This window comes from Panthera uncia (genome assembly GCF_023721935.1).
Source record: "Panthera uncia isolate 11264 chromosome D3 unlocalized genomic scaffold, Puncia_PCG_1.0 HiC_scaffold_8, whole genome shotgun sequence".
Taxonomy (NCBI): domain Eukaryota; kingdom Metazoa; phylum Chordata; class Mammalia; order Carnivora; family Felidae; genus Panthera; species Panthera uncia.
The window spans coordinates 85,485,850-85,499,149 of record NW_026057586.1 but is presented as its reverse complement, the minus strand read 5'-3'; the positions used below and the strand labels follow the sequence as shown (position 1 = coordinate 85,499,149).

The window sequence follows — 13,300 nt, the reverse complement described above, 5'->3', positions numbered from 1 at the left end:
CGTCCCCGAAAAGAAATAGACTGCAGCCCGGCCGCCCGACAACTCACTCCAAGTGAGGGGTTGAAGCGCCCCAGGCCGCGGGCTCCGCGCACCCACCCTCCCTCTCCTCAAGGGACACCTCACAGGTGCGCCTCCGAGCCGCGCGCGCGCGCTCCGCACACCCAGACGCCTCCGGGGGACAGCGCGCGTGCGCACGCACGGGGCCGACGAGCCCCGGGGGAGCGGGGGCCGCACGCATGCGCGCCGTCCGGCCCTCGCCCCGGCAACCCCCCCCGCCCCCCCCCCCCCCGGCCCCCCCCGCCCGGCGCCCCCCCCCCCCCCCCCATCCCAGGCTGGTCCCGGGTACCCACCCCCGCAACCCCGGCCCTGCGCGCGCGCTCCCGCTCGCCCGCTCGCTCCTCCTTCCCCGCCCCACCCGGGCCCGCGTTACCCTGGGCAACCGCAGTGCGGCCGCACCTGAGCTCTGCGCCTGCGTCCCGCCGGCCAGACCCTCCCTGCCCCTCGGTCCCGTGCCCTGCCCCACCACAGCTGGGGGAGCGGGGCATCGTCCCCTCCCCGCGAAGTGACTACCGAGCGGCCGCCCCCGCCCTGCCCCGCAGACAGACCCGCCGCCGCGCCGGCGCCTCAGCCGTCCGCCCGGTCAGCGCGGCCTGGCCTCGCCGCCCCGGCCCCCGCTCCCGGCGTGCACCGCGGCGAGCGCTCGGGTGGGAGCCGGCGAGATGCGTTCGGCGGGCGGCGCCCACTGACCTCCCTCGGCCGCCCGGCCGGGGCAGGGCCGAAGCCGGGAGCCAGCCCCGCCCGCCGCCCCGCCCATGGGCCGCCAGCCCCCGCAGCCGCCCGCCGGGAGGACCGCGCCGAGGGGGGGAGCCGCCTGAAGGACCGCGACGGCCGCGCCCGCAGGTGAGGCGGGGCCCGAGGTGTGACCGAGTGCAGCCCCGCTCACCTGGCGGTACCTCTGGGGAGGCTCTGCGGGCGCCTGCGGGGGGCGGGGGCACCTGTCCGGACGGGAATTTATTTAGACTGTTTTAAAAGCCCTCGCTGCAGGGGGAGGGGGTCCTCCCGTCTCACCCCCAGGGCTCGCCGACGGGGAAGGGTGTCCCCTTGCGGAAACAACTCGGGGGGGGGGGGGCCGGGGGACGTGCGGGAGACACGAAAAGGCGGAGAGGAGGGCAGAAATGAAGCGCAGCGACCCCCGCGCCGGCTGCCTGCGGCGTCTTGCAGCCCGTTATGGGGAGGGGGATGCCTTTGCCAGGGCTCCAGTCCAGGCTGCGGACCGTCTGCACCGCGCACCCGAGCCAGTGCGACGGGGCAGGAGCGGCCGGCCCAGGGGCCGCTCCTGCCGGCCTCGGGGTGGGATTGTGGGGTGAGGGATCCGCATTGCAGGTGCACCGGGAGCGCCCGAGGGCCTGGCCCTGCTTTGTCTGGGAGGCTGTGGGGAGGAGGCCGTCTGAATCCACATCGCCTTTTTAATGCGTGTTAACACACTGTGGACGTTAGAGACCCTCCCCGATGAGTTAGATTGTCTCTCTTTCTGATAACCCTTGACGTAAGTATCTACCTTACAGCCCTTTTCTGAGGCTTTGACGTAGGCTGTAGATTACCCCGAATAACGATTTGCTTGTAATTCCTGAAATTGAGCGTAATGCTAATATGCAGTAGAGCTCCAGGCTTGACTACAGAGCTGCCGTCGGCTGCAGTGAGTGACTCTAGTCGATCTGACTTACGTGTTCCTGCTGACCTGTGTTATTTAATTTCAAGCTTTGATAGTTAGCAGGGTGATCTATTCCAATAACGAAAGTGGGGTGACCTAAGAGGAGATCTAATCGTGCTCCGTAATTTAGGTTGCAGTAATAGGTCTCATTGCAAAACACAAGCTCCGCGACCGTGGTACTTTATCATATTACGCATTTCCAGAAACCTACCTGTAAGAGTGTTAAAGCTAGAATTGCTGGGTTCTCTTTTAAGGTTTTTAGGTGTGAGACTTCTATAAAGAGCATTGTTATTGTTTTATTAAATGGGGGCTTTTTTTTTTTTTTTACATCGCCAAGAATTTGCATTTTTCTTGCTGTTGAATTGTAAGGAAAAAGATGCTCACGTTTAAAGTGACTTTTATCCCCAAAGAGGCTTTGAATTTATGTATTTCTTTTGGCTAAATGTTCATCTTACACGAAATATTTTTTGGAAAAGGTTTTAAGACTTGTGAGATCTATACAAGTGTGTATATGTGGGTCTACATATATATACACACACTACTGAAACACCTTAAAATGAAATAGTTTTGTTTCTCTGCATCATGTTATAATTACTCAGTAAGTTTAGTTTACATTTACAGTCCAAAGTACAAAACAGTTATTTGTGTGTATCCGATTTTTATTGTGGTACATGTAAACACATCAATCTAACAGGTCTCTTGGAAAATATCGTAAATTCTTATATAAAAAAGCAAACAAATGAATCCTTTTACTGGCGACGGAAGATCATTTGGGTTCTTAACTCTTTCATCTGCGATTCGTTGGATAAGTTCATTTTCATGCCATTACTTAAGCGGCAGAGGGCATTGGCAACAATACTGATGTTAACAACGTTGATGCTTTTAAGAAATGCTGATAAAGCGTTTTCTCCTATTGCTAACAAGAAAAGATACAGGCCTTTTTCTTCTGCCCGGAACAAGGTCAGTCAAAAAGTTCCTGATACACAGTGGGCACACATTTTTTTAACGAAGACTAATTATATGTACTGAATTGGACATCCTTAAAGGTCATCGCCTAGGTGCCTTTATGGGCTTCACATGCCGAAGCTGCAATAAATGTTGGACTCGGGTTGACATTCCAGACCAGTTAGGTAGGCGCTACCTTAATGACATCAATTTTCACATCTCCACCTTTGATGTTTAAACCTGCAGAAAGGTTTGGGCAGACAAGTGAATGTGCCCTAATTGTCTTCAGATATTTAAGGTCTGTCGTGCAGCAAAGGGATCGTATGTTCTATTTAGAGTAATTCCCAAGTACACAAGCGACTGAGGAGTACTTATAGGAAGACAGATTTCACCTGGACATAAAAGCCAACGTTGCTTATGGTTAGAACCTCCAGCTGTGGAAAGAAGGGGCTTCTCCTTCCCCGCAGAGTTTCCACATAAGCTGGTTCCCCAACCGGGTGTGGGAGAGGCCGCCTGGCGGAGGGGCAGGGGGTCTGGGGATTCCAGAGGCAGTGGATTGAAGGTTTCTGTGGCTCATTTTTCATGTTTTTGTGCTGGCTTCTGCAGCTGTGGGCGTAACGAGTCCCCAGAACGTCCCTGAGCCTTTGGAAGGTTCTACTGGGGTGGAGGCCAATCTGGTATCGGAGGTGATTGTGGTCCTCCTTAGCCTGTGTGTGGGGCTTTACAGGTAATAAGACGCTCTCACATTCAGAAGACTTTTAAAAGACTCTTTTTAATTATACGTGATTTGTATTTCTTCCTTCGGCTTTTATTTTCTATAACAAACATTTAATTAAGGGAAAATTACCCATTTCTCTAAAGACAAGCAGAAGAGGTTTGTTGTTGTTTTTTTTTTTTCCTTTAAAGCTCTTTTTAAAAAACGGGATGATGTCAGGCATTCTTGTCAGAGTCAGGTTGTGAAGGTGAATAGATTTTCTTCTTAGCTGAAATTATTTTTCTAAAAGATACTGATTAAGGGCTGATTCTTGTGCTTGCTCTGCATTTTAGTTCATGTTTATTTCATTACTCAAACATGACTCAAATTTCACAGCAAAAAAAAATCCAGTCATATCCACCTACAGGAAGTTGCACTGGACATTCTTTCAGTATGTCTGTGTTGTTTTTTAAATATATGTTGGCAGCTGAAGGTAAAACACAGCTGAGGAGAAATAGAATTAGAATGTACTGAAAAGATTAGGTGAATTTGAGCTTTGTGTTTGAAAAAGAAAAAGATGTGTCCTATTTGTGCTAAGCCAATCCTGGGGATGATGATCTATCAACAATCTGGATGATGATCTACCCATAATAAAGAAGAGGCTATTGGTTGTCAATAGCGAACCACATATTAAGTGGGTTGGTGGGGCCAGGACTCTGTCTGTGGCCAAGGAGCAGAGCAGAGCTTCCTGTGAATACCAGCGTACCCGAGCGAACGTTCTCTGCGCCAGGATTTAGGTGGAGCGTTATGGTCACGAGGCCGATTGAGTTAAACCGGCGTCTGACCTCTCTGGTTGAGGAAGAAGTTAGAGGGAGAAACAATTCTGAATTAATGTATGCATGTGCTTAACCTTTCAAAAAAAAAAAAAAAACAACCTTTTAAAAATAGTTTCCTTCCTTAGCAGATGAGTTTGTCTCATGCTTTTTGTGCCTGTTTATCCACCAGCTGAATTTGGGTATGATAATTTAAGACAAAGACTCGAACTTTGAACATGAAATATGTTATTTATCTATGCTTTATGCGTGAAAGCATGCGTGAAGGGAAAAGAGAAGCATATCAAGTTCTCTGGCCAACCAAAAAAGAAAGCCTTATGTGTACTTTCTACTTTTGAAAAAAAAAAATCACAGATGCCACTTTAAATATTACAACTAAGACAACAAATTATCAAGTAAGGCAGCCAGTTAGAAAACAGCCTTTTTAGAGGTCAAAGGTTGCATTTTAGAGCTCCTCCCCACAGTCGCTGAAGCCATCACACAGCTAAGAACTTAGAAAACAGGGGAGTTTGTATATTTCATGCAGGTCTCCACACTTGGAGGGCAGAGTAAGATACACCTCTTTGTGATTCTTCCCAGTTGACCACTTTATCAGAAATCACTTTCTGAAGGGAGAAGTGTCTGCTCTTCTGTAGCTGTAAAGGAAGTAGGAATATGTTTTCTCCTTCTGTCGAGATTCCTTCCACAAGCCCAATTCTCAACACTGAGCAGTGGAACTCCTTTGGTTAGGACCAAACAAAAGAGCAAGGCTGAGATGCTTAAAGCCGCCAATAAGGGAGAGAAAAAAGACAGACGAGCACTTGTAATGGAATTTGAGGCATATAGGACTCTGCCGCTATAATTGTTCTCTTTGTTGCCTCCTTGGCGACACTTGAGATAAGAAATTTAGACCTGCGTAAGATCCGCTACTTCTCTTCGGGTTTCCTTCCCAACCTGTTTTAAATTCACCCTGTGCCATTTCCCTTTACTATACAGGTAAGAGGGTTTATGAGATGTCCTTTTAAGCCCAATTTCTTATGGAACGTGGCCTAAGTATTGCTGTACGATTCTGTTTTTCTTGAAATCGCACATTTCACCTGGCAGTGAGTGGCTTTATACCCTGTAAGGGCTACTTATTTAGTGCAATGCAGAGAGTATTCATAAAAACACTAGTTCCCCAAGTTACAGTTCCACCACCGGGCAACACAATAACCCGAGGTCACCGTATTTTTCTCTTCGCTCCTATTCTGGTGTTCTCAGCATAAGCAAGTAGAGGCGGTTAGGCTCAGGCCACACCCCGGACAGTGAAGAGGGCTCCTTTAACTCTTCTCTCTCCCGGCCATCACACCTGTCAACCCAGGCGAAAGGCACCGTGTTACTTCCTCTCCAGTGGCTTGTGGCATGTGGGAGCTGATCCAGTTTTTGGAAATGCTTTGTTTTGCACATTGATAAGAAAGATGGAGAGAGGTGGTTTGGTTTTTCACTTTTGTGTTCCCGCAGACAAGTGTATAGCAGGGGCTGTTAGGTATGGCCTGTTCTTCTCCAGGAGGGTCAGTCTTTGTCTTCAGCAGTGAATCGTCTTTATCTTTCGGTTCCGTCCCGGTGACCAGACCAGAAAGTTGAGGCGGTGAGGTGCTTGCTCACTGATATGCCCTATTGCACTGCACCAGGGGAGAGACGAACAGGGTCTTGTCTGATAGGGAGAAAGGATATGTAATCCTCCTCGGCCTCCGTGCTGCATAGGGTTTCAAGTTGTAGAATTCGTTCCCGTCAAGAAAGCGGTCAAGTCAGTTTTTGACAGAAGGAGTTTTATCAGTATTAGCGATGCTACGGTATTAGTACCTGGGTCGGAGACAAAGCCAAACCTTGTTGAAGGCAAAGGTTATTTTTTTTAGGAAGAAATAAAATAAAAATCTAAGTTGGAACAAGTAAAGCCAGAGATGAGAGCTTTTTGGAGACAAGTGGGTTGAATGCGCTCTGTGTGGAGGTGTTCTCAGGTCTCATCCATGGTTGTAGGTTGGAACTCAGAGCAGTTTGGGGCAATCGTTGGCTAATTCTAGAACAACGCACTGAATTCTGCCCACCAGCAGGCTGTGGTTAGAGTGCCTTTCAAAGGAAGTTTGGGACGCTACCAAGACCTTCCTGTGCAGGTTATCACCACATGTCTGAAGTTCAACCAGGAAGCAGATTACCCATCCCTGGCCTTGAAGGAACATTGAGTGCAGTTAGAAAGCGTTAGACAGTGGAGCCACTGTCTTCCTAGCTGAGTTGCTGTGCGTCCCTGGTTGGTAGCAGTAACCTGCAGAACTTCCAAGTCTCTACAGGAAAGCCAAAGTGATATCATGGACTGATGAACCCCGATATAAGTGAACCTGGTCACCTAGGCTTCCGGCACCTGCAACTGAAGCACGTGGGCACCTTCATCCACGCTGCCCGCCAGTAGGACCCTGCGTCATCTAGCACGCTAATGTTATGCCTTTGGGCGGTAACCCAAAGTCTTATGAGCCCACTCCATTTTTTAGGTGAAGGCCCTGGATTTTTGTGTGTTAAAAGTCTCATATTCATTATCCATACGTAGGACATCTATCTAGCCACTTGCATCCAGTTTCTGCAAAATCTTGCCAGATTATTTTTCTCAGTTTCATCGTGAATGAATGAGTGTGTAGGGCGTGATAGAACATTTTTTTATACTCTGACCTGTGAATTGTGGTGTCCTGTTAACAGACACACTTAATGTGCCAAGTTTCTGGACATAGACTATTTCAGAAGTCCTTTTGGCAGTCATTGTGACAGCCTTTGTATGTGGGTATCGTCTACATCTGGTGAAATTGCTAAAATGTTTACATTAAAACCGTTTTCATTTGAACAAAACGAATTTGAATATATGCTTACAAATGCCATCCACCCCAAAGGGATAGAGAAGCCACCCTCTTTGCATTTATGGTTCTTGTCTCCCACCCCTACAATGTGAGCCTGACAAATAGGACGGCTCATAAAATACTCTTGAGCTACAGTGGAAAATTTGGAGCATACCGTTCATGTCTAATTATCCCTGGCATCCTCTCCCGTGTATGTACCAGGCTATGGGGCACAGGAGCAAGATGAGACAACTAAGTCCTCTGGAGCTGTCAAGGAGCTCTCTGGGGGATGGTGTGGTTGCAAGGCCTCCCTGCCAGACTCCAGAGGCCCTTTTACTGTGGGAGCCTGGTCTGGGACAGGGACGGCATGGGGAAGCGCTTCCAGAAGAAACTGCTCAGTGTGAAACAGATGACTGGCAACAGATAGCTGGGATCACATTATTCCCCAGAAGAAAGATGGTTCTAAAACAGCCCCCAGTGGAGGGTAACACAAGCACCATTAGAAATGAGTCCCTCCCGAAGCGAGAAGGCCTCACTATTTTCACAACTGTCCGTAGTCAGGAGGAGAGTCAGAAAAAAAAGAGTGAGAAAGACACGCGGGATTGCATATTCCAGTGAGGACAGTACATTTTGTCTTCTGGACAGAGTGTGCAGAGGCCGAGATGAACAAAGATTCTTCTTTGCTGAAAACAGATTGCATCCAGAGACTAACTTTCTTGTCCCCCCAATTGTACGCAAGTGTTTGTTGATGTGCTTTAATATATCGGACACACAGAGTCATTCCAAACAGTTTATTTAAATGATAGTATAGTAGAGATTTAAAATCGTGGTTTGTAAATGTTATCAAATATACCAGATGTCCACGATACATCAGTTGGTTTTACCATCTTAATTTGAGCTTTAAGAATAAGTGCTCAGAAGGACCTAGCAGATGACCCATGGGGATTGTGAGGTGATAAGGTCTGGTTTTTTCCTGTTTGAATCGTAATTTCTCCATACATCTTTCTGTAAATATAGAGTATTAACCAATTATCTCAGCAGTCTTCTAGTCCAAAGGGAAGTAGGGATTTTAGAAAATATAATTTACATTAGAGAATAATGCAGTTGTTGACTAAGAATTTGTCAGAAGAAATATGGCATCTTAAAACATTGCTTAGCTAATGCAAGTTGAATAATCTTATCCTACATGTAATATTGTCTAAGATTTTTAAAAAGCAAATTATACTAGTTTCTCAAGACGTAGTTCACTTGTCAGTTGTATGCTCATGTTTAGATTTACCTACTCTTAAATGATGGTTTGGTGACCGTGAGCTGATTTGCAAGGCAACTGGAAGGGATTTATGAAGGACAATTTAATTTGGACTTTGTGCAACTATCCTACTTTTTTGGTGTGAATTAATGTGTGTAGGGTTGTCTGTGCCTCCCCACTCCCACAGGTCAGTTCCGCGATAGCAGCACGTGTAATGTTGTATCCATTGGAGTATCCCAGGTGTCCCCCCTTGCTTTGTTGAGAAAATGAAGTGTGATGCTTTGTGTGCCCCCCGCACCCCACCGAGGGAGATAGGCCCTTCCTTTACACCCCCAAGTTCACAAAACCATCAGAGGATTTGCCTCAGGAGTCCTGAGGGCACTTAAATAACTTATCTCTTTTATGCTGTCTTCCATGTTATGTTGGAACACTTTTTTTTAAAAGGGGTGGCTTTTTGATTTGTACTTGTATCTTTAAATTTTATTTCTAAAGTTGGATTTTTTTTTTAACAGAATTGTTTTTACTTTGGAAGAGACCTTTTCCAAGTAGAAAACCATTTTAAGATTTACCAGCTCAACACTAATTTATGTAATTTCTCCAATACATTTGTGTAAATAACAAAGTTTAAATTATGGCTCTTTTCATAAACAGTGTTTCCTGGTGATCGTGGAGCCTGTTCTTTCATTTTTCCCAGCCTGGGAAGCTTTTCTTAAAGTGCTAGTACACATAAAATATAAGGAGTTTTGGCATGATTTTGTAAATTTCTTGGCAGTCTTTATATAAGTATTTAGTGGTCTCCTTAAAAACAGGAATTCCGTTGCATTCAAGAAATGTTAAAGCCTGTAATCATCAAAATTTCCTAGACATTCACGAGCTGTTCTAGATGAAAGTACTCCCACGGAGAGTGCATGTTGGGTCAACCTTCATCCATCCATTTAACGTCTCTAGAAACCTCACTTTTATAACCGTGATCCTGGGGTCCCTACGTGGGGTTCCAGAATTCTCTCACACTCACCCCCTTCACTTCTCGGTTCACTTAAGCATCCGTAGGGGCAACACAGCATCTTACACTTAAAAAGAAGAACTTATGTTCTTAAACAAATCGGAGTTGACACGCGGCCCTTCCCTTCCAAGCAAAAGAAAGGACGCGCGCATATTCTGACCAGCATGGTGAGCTGGGGAAGCAGCGCCTCTGCGCACACCCGCCTCCCCCGGGGGCTCCAGAAGCGAGGGAGAGGCTCTCACAGGTGCCCTGGTAGGCTTGCGCCGCAGCTGCCTTTCCCTCCAGGGTCAGCACATCATTACAGGGAGAACGCCTCCCGTGGCTGGGGCTTGTCTGTCCCGCGAGCTCCATCCACGCGCCGTCGTTTACTGGCAATCCGGGAAACCGGAGGAGAGCAGAGGAAACCTCAAGTCCAAAGAAAAAAGGCCTGCCTCCAATCAGAAGGACTGGAGCCCAGGGTTCGTAGCTGCGGTACTGCTGTTTCCGTTGCGAGGGCCGTCCCGGCCACTGCGGGCTGTTTCACAGCGTCCCTGTCCTCTGTCCACTGGATGCCAGACGTGCCCCTTACCACACTGTGACGACCCCAGATGTCCACCCTGAGGGCACGAGTACCCGGATGAGAACCACTGCTCTCACTGGGTCAAACTCTCATATGGAGTTCATCAAGAGGATGGAATCCCTGAGTTCTCCCTTTAAGTCTGAGTGCTGTAAGCATACGTACACGACGTGCTGTGTAGACTCTCTGAGAGCCAAGAAGCTCTTCTGGAGAGCAGGTTAGAGTCAGGTTGCAGAAACAGGCCAGCTCTTCACCAAGACCCAGAGGGGCACCACTTCTCCCAGCCTCTGCCAGGCTCCACTCACCTCATCAAGGAGGCACCTTCTCTCTACTCCCCATTCTGTGCAGCTATCTGGGTGTGGCACCGATGGTGGATTTGGATGGGCACACGCACAACTCCAAATAAGGAATTTGTCAGTGTGTACATCTCTTCTGTAGGAAGAGGGAAATCCCAGGCCCCTCTCTAACTAACCAAGACCTTAAAGGTTTCTATATCTTCACAAAAGAAATGTCACTTCAGGGGCACCTGCGCGGCTCAGTCGGTTAAGTGTCCGACTCAGTTTCAGCTCAGGTCATGATCTCATTGTTGTGAGATCAAGGCCTGAGTCAGGCTCTGCATTGAGCATGGAGCCTGCCTAAGATTCTCTCTCTCCCTCTCCTGCTGCCCCCCCCGCCCCCCCCCCCGAAAAAAAAGAGAAATGTCACTTTAAATTGTATTACTAAAACAATAAATTATCAGTAAGGTAACCAATTAGAAAAGCAAAGTTTTAGAAATGAAAAGTTACATTTTAAGTGAATTAGCAACCTTCACTAAAGTCCAGTTGTCTTAAAATACTTGCTTGGTAGTGAAACAGAAGTACGCATTTCCAGATAGAAGGGCAGAATAAGGTTGTGGTTCTTTAACCCAGCTAGCTTCTTAACCCAGGCACTGAGAAGTGTCTGCTTTAGGAAGTGCAGCTTTAGGAAGAACATTTATTATGAAAAACATTTTCTCTTCTTCTGAGATTTTTTTTTCATGAGCAGCATCCTCAAGAGTAAGCATTGGAGTTCTAGTTAACACCCCCCCCCTAAAAAAAAGAATAGACCTGAGAAGCTTAAAACTTAAAATATGGGGAAAGAACAGGGCAGAAGAGGCCTTTGGACAAATGGACAAGTGAACTAACAGGGCAAGTGATGTGCGTCTGCAGGGCACGCGCTTTGAAGCCTTCGTGCATCCCTGCCTTCATCTGGGCAGAGCAGCGGTGTCCACGGCTCAGGGAGTGGCCTTGGAGTCAGAGTCGGCCGGGCCGGGGGTGAAGCCCAGCCCTGCCGCTGGCTAGCTATGACTGTAAGAAACTTCTTGAACTCGTCGAAGCTTGTTAGCGTGGAAGATGAGGATAATCGTGTCTACTTCTGAGAGTGTGTATAAAGGGCATAGCGAGGCACGAACGCTCCGTGCAGGTGCTTCTGTGTGATGCCGTTTCCCCAGAGCGGGAGGGCGTGCTGTCAGGGCTCTTGCGTTCACAATCCTGCAACAGCCCCACTGGACTAAATGCTCTTTAGTACAGGTTTTGCCTCTATTGGCTAAAATCTCAGTGCCCCCCCCCCATTTTCTTTCTCTTTAATTTCCAATTTTCTGAGAGGCTTTTGATAAGCAACTAAAATCTGGCCCTGGCTTTTCTACCTAACCTTATTTTCCACCACTCCCCAGAACGTTCCTTCCATGTCTGACGTGGCCTCACTGTCACTCCTGACTAAAACTCCATACTCACGTCACCAGAAATGCCCCCTTCTGTGTGAACCCAGCCCCTCTTTAAGGCTCAGCCCTCGTGGCTGCCTCCTCAAAACCAAACTTTCTCTGCCCCTGCAGCCCTTCTCCTCTCAGCGCTCACCGGGCGCCTCCGCATGCCTGGCAGTGTGGACAGCACCGGGAGTGCTCGGGTGACCGGGACCCGGCCTCCCCGGGATTGGTACGGCCTCGTGTGGGAGACAGGCGGGTAAAAAAAGAGCTCTAGACGCCACGGCAGGTGCACCTCCCTGGGTTACCCTTCCCCTGGTCGTCGTACTTGCTGTACTCGGCATATACCTTGTGAGGAGTCCTTTAGACTTTGTTTTCTTTGTGCTTTAGCGGCTGAGTCTCACACCCCGACAGCGGCAGGCCTGAGACTGAGGGCACAGTGGGCACTTAGAGCACACGCTGGCTTGATGTAGGACCACCAGGCACGTAGTTGAAAGGAGGACGGGTTGCTCGGCCCGTTCTGATAGGCGTTGTCAGCTTCCAAAGATAAAAAACAAAACGATGATGATGGGTCAGCTCCTGGCGCTCACTGGAACCTCTTGGTGACTCGAGTGGTTCTCAGGCTTTTAGAATCATGTAACAGTGCACTTTCAAATTGGGAAATGGGACAAGGAGAATGAAGAATTGTCCCGTGCACGGAATAAAGTCAGCTTTACAGAAAACCTGCTGCATTGTCCACGTTTTCCTCATTTCGTCGCGGACCAGGAAGAGCCTCGTCCAAACGTGGCGTGAGCATTTCCTGATCTCTAAGTTTCGGACTCCACTGGAAAGCGCCTCGGGTGTGGACCGAGCCCTTGGTTTGCACGCAGCACAGCCACATCTGAGTTCGATGCTGTGCTGGCGTCAGCACCAGGGATTGCCGTGGCTGGCCCGTAACAGAAATGACGTTTCCACGTGTAGGTAAGCTGCCCCAACAAGATCCCGTAGGTCACAGACTCCATGGAATATCCTGAACAAGCCCACACTGTCCCTGCCACTGAAATTAAAGTTTATTTCATTTTTATGTGGCTTGATCGTGTTTTTGGTCTTTTATTAGAGAGACTCCCCAAAGGCATGCATGAACCAGCCAGCCTTCCTTCCTTTGCCTTATTCCCATGCCAGTCGGAGAAATATTTCCACACCCTCTCACCTCACCAGTACAAAACACGCTACCCTAACGGGAGGGTGTCAGACCAGAGATTGGGTGAGAGCACCACTGACTCCCACTGTAGGGAACCCTTTCTCAAAGGGCCGGCTCGGATGGTTAGAGGGAGGCACTTTTTATGGAACAGAGCGGCGCTTGTGTCTGTGCGGTTTGCATTCTGGTAATATAAGAAAGATAAATGCTAGCAAGACATAAGATGGGGCGGTGTGATGATGATAGCAGTTGGGATTAAACTGTTAGGTCATTCTTGCAGTGCAAAGCGAGAATAGGCCCCGCAGACCCCATAATGGTGCGTGTGGGAGCCCAGGACACCTGTCTGGGTGATTCTGAGTATTGTAGTAAGAGTGGGAACCAGCACCCAGTTCTAGGTGTGCTGCTAATTGCTTTATGTCTCTGCTGACCGGTAGGGTCACCCCAGCCATTATGTGGCTATTTAAATTTGAATTAATTCAAAAAAATTTTTAATGTTCATTTATTTTTGAGAGAGAGAGAGAGAGAGAGAGAGAGAGACAGCATGAGCGGGGGAGGGGCAGAAACAGAGGGAGACACAG

The 13,300-nt window shown here is 48.5% G+C and overlaps 1 long non-coding RNA gene across 5 annotated transcripts in view; it reads right to left on the bottom strand.

Annotated features, from left to right (window-relative positions):
* Nucleotides 1–707, bottom strand: part of LOC125914261 (uncharacterized) — a 44,977-nt gene extending 44,270 nt beyond the window's left edge. For 3 of the 5 annotated variants that reach the window (XR_007455260.1, XR_007455261.1, XR_007455263.1), the window contains exon 1: nucleotides 48–298. This is a non-coding gene — a long non-coding RNA (uncharacterized LOC125914261). Of the gene's footprint in view, nucleotides 1–47; nucleotides 299–605 lie in introns of those variants that run through there. The other 2 variants (XR_007455262.1, XR_007455264.1) reach the window with 2 other exon arrangements.
* Nucleotides 708–13,300: the final 12,593 nt, after the last annotated feature.